The sequence below is a fragment of the Notolepis coatsorum genome (genome assembly GCF_963971535.1).
Source record: "Notolepis coatsorum genome assembly, contig: SCAFFOLD_450, whole genome shotgun sequence".
In the NCBI taxonomy this organism is placed as follows: domain Eukaryota; kingdom Metazoa; phylum Chordata; class Actinopteri; order Aulopiformes; family Paralepididae; genus Notolepis; species Notolepis coatsorum.
Window position 1 is genome coordinate 121,199 of NW_028169119.1, and position 4,597 is coordinate 125,795.

The 4,597-nt window shown below is 45.9% G+C and overlaps 1 pseudogene across 1 annotated transcript; it reads left to right on the forward strand.

Annotated features, from left to right (window-relative positions):
• The first annotated feature begins 363 nt into the window (after positions 1 to 363).
• On the forward strand, positions 364 to 1,268 carry LOC311248779 (prosaposin-like; annotated as a pseudogene). The gene is made up of 2 exons: positions 364 to 747; positions 887 to 1,268. The product of its transcript is annotated as a prosaposin-like (transcript).
• The last annotated feature ends 3,329 nt before the right edge of the window (positions 1,269 to 4,597 follow it).

Consider the following 4,597-nt stretch of genomic DNA (forward strand, 5'->3'; position numbering starts at 1 on the left):
GGAAATTCTAAAGAAGAAGAAGAACAGTCAGTTTGCATCTTGAAACAGGACTGAACAGGACTGAACAGATAGACTAAACAACATAGATTGAAGCCTGCATTTCTAGACCAGGGTGCCTTGCCTACAGTTTTGCTGTGGAAAGAGCCGGCAAGTTGATTTACGGCTTTCCAGTGTGGAGGAATTTTCCTGTGTCAAGTCGGCGTGAGTTTTTTTAGTAGTGACGTGAATATTTAGGAAAATAGCTTTAGGACCACTTCTGTAAAGAAAGACTTCGCTGTGGAAGAGAAACAGTGCTCAAAGGAACTCGACCATAGAACTCCAACTAGAGACCGAAAGAGAAAAGTGTAACGTTTTAATACAGTCATGCTGCTTCTCGCCCTGCTTTTCGTAGCGTCAGCTGTTGCCGCTCCTCTGCTGGGCACTGAGCAGTGTGCGCGTGGCCCCCCCTACTGGTGTTATAATGTCAAGACGGCGTCCCTGTGCGGAGCGGTGTCTCACTGCCAGCAGCACGTGTGGAATAACCCCCAGATGAACTCTGGGCTATGTTACCTGTGTAATGAGGTGTTGATTGTGGTGGAGCAGCTGCTGGAGGACGACGACACAGAGGCAGAGCTCCTTGGCTACCTGGAGATGGCTTGCCAGCTGATGCCCGATGAGGGCCTGACCGCAGAGTGCAAGGAGATGGTGGACAGCCACTACCCCATCCTCATTGGAATCATCACCGAAGAACTGGATGACCCCAGTGCGGTGTGTGCAGGGTGCGAACCATGGGGCAGCTCGGAATTTTTGGGGGGGTCTCTAAATTACTGAAAATAAATGCTATTTTTGCCCCGAAAGAAAAATTATGAGCTCCCGGCTCCCCCGAAGACCATGCTATGGTTCGCACACGTGTGGAGCCATGTGATTGTGTCGCTCCCAGCAGGTCATACTAGCCCAGTACCGGGAGGCGATCCAGTCCAACCTGATCCCTGAGGTGGACCTGTCCCAGCAGGTCTCTCCCTTCCTGCTCAATGTGCCACAGCTCCTCTACCCCCAGGAGGAGACCCCCAAACAGGATGCCCCAAAGCAGAGGAGTGGTGAGTGTGCCAAGACTGTATCAAGTTCCTGGCTGACGCGCAGGCCAAGGGCAACGACACATTTGTGACTGAACTGATTGAGAAGATTGAGAGCCAGTGTGACCTACTGGGGCCTGGCATGTCTGACCTGTGCAAGTAGTACGTCAGCCAGTACGCTCCTATTATTGTTGACCAGCTCATGTCAATGCAACCCAAGGAGGCGCAGATCGAGGAGGCTGTGAGGAAAGTCTGAAGCTTCCTGCCCAACTCCTTAAAGAGTGAGTGTGACCAGCTGGTTGAGCAGTAGGAGCCCATGCTGGTCCAGCTGCTGCTCCTCCTTCCTGTAATATATGTATATATATGGGGGTTATCTATGTTATCTCTTGTGTGTGTGTATATGGGCATGTATTGGTTGATCTGTTTTTGTCTCCATCCTGTGTAACATATCCCATTCTCAGGTGTCTCCCAGTTGCAGCACCAGCAGCCAGCTGGTCAATCAGCAACTCACCCCAGTGCAACGGCAGCTGAAGTTGATCTGCAATCAACATCCGCTCTCCCTTTATATATCCCATTTTGTGCAGTGTTAGTTAGCTCTTTTGGCTCATTGTGGTGGTGGGTGTCTCTCTGTGTCTTTGGTGATAATTCTGTGTGTTGTTAGGTGCCTGTGTGGACCAAACCCTGTGTGGGGTATATATACTGTTGGACCTGTTTTGCCATTTAGCACTCTGTGTGGGGTATGTATATTGTTGGCCATTTTAGATTCATCCTACACTGTGAGCTATATGGTTAGAGTGGTGATTCATCCTACACTCTAAGCATTGGGGTTAAAGTGGTGTTCATCCTACACTATGAGCTACATGGTTAGAGTGGTGTTTCTTTATATAAACAGGTAAAAGCTCTGGTTCTAGATTCATCCTACACTGAGCTATATGGTTAGAGTGGTGATTCATCCTACACTCTAAGCATTGGGGTTAAAGTGGTGTTCATCCTACACTATGAGCTACATGGTTAGAGTGGTGTTTCTTTATATAAACAGGTAAAAGCGCTGGTTCTTAGGTATATAGAGCAGTGGCTCTTCAGAGGTAAAGGCTCTGGTTCTTAGGTACATTTGGTAGAGCTGGTGAGAGCTCTGGTTCGCTTCATTGTGTTTTGGTGTTCTTTTTTTTTTTTAAACTTTGACCAGTCACCTGGTTCTTTTAGCGTTTATCGCTTTTTCTTCGCATTCATACTTGGTCAAGTTCGACCGACAGAAGCAGGCTGAAAGGGTTCAGATGGGGGGGAAAGACACTCTGGGAAAGGCACGGCTGCCGTCCGGGATTCGAACGCGCTCAGCCCCAGATCCGCGCGAGCGCGGTTGTCCACGGCGCTGAAATAGCACTCGCGGTACGTGGTGAGCTACTGGAGCTCCCCGTGTTTTGGTGTTCTTTAGTTTGCTGTACATTTCTGTATTAACCCTTTGTATATTTGTTTCCCTTGTGTCACCCAGCCTATGGTGATTGTTTTTCTTTGTATTAATCTTTTGTTTCGCACACAGGGACATTGAGGACAGGAAGATACCCTGGGGTCTACATTTTGCATCACGTAGGTGACCTGATGTTAAAGACACCAGCTTTAGAGTGAGCACCGCCACCTGTTCTTTTGGGCGTTCAGCCTGTAAAGGGGGGGTGGGTTTTCATTTCCTTTTACTATTTTATTTGGTGCCACTAGGTAGTCCTCCTTGCTCTCTGTGTTGCTGTGTTTTTGTTCATTTGTGAAATAAATACTATTATTTTGCAAATTGTTTCATGGTTTTGTGTCACTGCACCCTCACCTAACGTGTCTGTGGCCTTGTGTTGCGTCCCCTTACTGGGGTGCGTAACAGCGAGTGTGACCAGCTGGTTGAGCAGTACGAGCCCATGCTGGTCCAGCTGCTGCTCCAGATGATGGACCCAGACTTTGTCTGCATGAAACTAGTTGCGTGCCCTGAGGGTCTGCACCGCCTCCTGGGGATGGAGCAGTGTAGCTGGGGACCTGCATTCTGGTGCAAGAACATGGAGACGGCAAACCGCTGCAATGCGGTGGCCCACTGCAAACGTCACGTGTGGGCGTAGAGGAGGCATAGAGGAGGAACTGGAGGACCGGCACAATCCAGCCTGTAGGGCAGTGGTTCTCAAACTTTTTACACCAAGTACCACCTGAGAACGTAGCTGGCTCTCCAAGTACCACCATATGGCCGACGTTAAAATACAGTCTATTCAGCTATGCACAGTTCACGCAGGAGGCAAATGTATTCCTAATACCATTATTTATTGTTAACTTTTGTCAGACACAGCCACAATGTACAAAGGGGTAGCACTAGAGAACTAGCAAACTCTTCCACACAACTCAACTCATGCGTTGAGAACATAATAACTAACATTCTCACATAGCAAGTGAGAAAATTAAGAACAACTTTATTTCAGCAAATGTACTTAATTCTCTCTCTCTCTCTCACACAGCAAGCAATTATCCTTCATTCTCACACACACACACACACGCATGCATGCACGCGCGCACACACACACACACACACACACACACACACACACACACACAGTACATACAAACGTCTAACAGATGAGACTGTCCAAAAAAACACACCCACACACACACACACACACACACACACACACACACACACACACACACACACACACACACACACACAGACAGACACACACACACACACACACACACAACACACACACAACACACACACAACACACACACACACACACACACTATTTACGACTCACATTGACCTCTGTTACTGTATTTCTTACATTATTTATGATTTGACAAAGTAAGTATCTGACTTTTCTCTTTTTGCCCCCCACACATAACTATAGGTCTCAATGGGGATTCAATTAGATACAAATTATAATAATAAAAATTATAATAATTGACCAAAATCTTTAAATGCATGTGACTGACAACAACATCAACAACAAAAACACCAACAACAACAACAACAACAAAGCAAATGCAAAAGGCTACTTGAAATACAAGTTGAGACAATGTCTGATTATTATTATTGTTTGTTTATTTGGTTGTTGTTTTTCTTACAATGGAGGGGGTTGGGAAGTAACATATTGCGTGTAATGGAATTACAGTGATCTGATTCAATCTAATCCATTACAGTCACTGACAAAAATCAGATTACTGGGAAAGAATGACTGATTACTTAGATGGATTACCCAGACAAGTGCTCCAAGAGCAAGAGACACTATTACTGTGGCTTTATAGATGCAAACATAAGTTTACAGACTTAAATACTTTGTCACGGTTGTAGATGATGATACAAAAAAAAGAAGAGCTATTCATAATTTCAGTCTAGTAACCCACCGGAAAAATCCATCCATTGAAACTAATTAGAGTAACTGTGGTACATTAGATTGTAATATGGATTACAATATGGATTTCACTACCCGTGGGTTTTCTGGTAGGTAATCAGTAATCAGTAACACAGAGAGAGAGAGAGAGAGAGAGAGAGAGAGAGAGAGAGAGAGAGAGAGAGAGAGAGA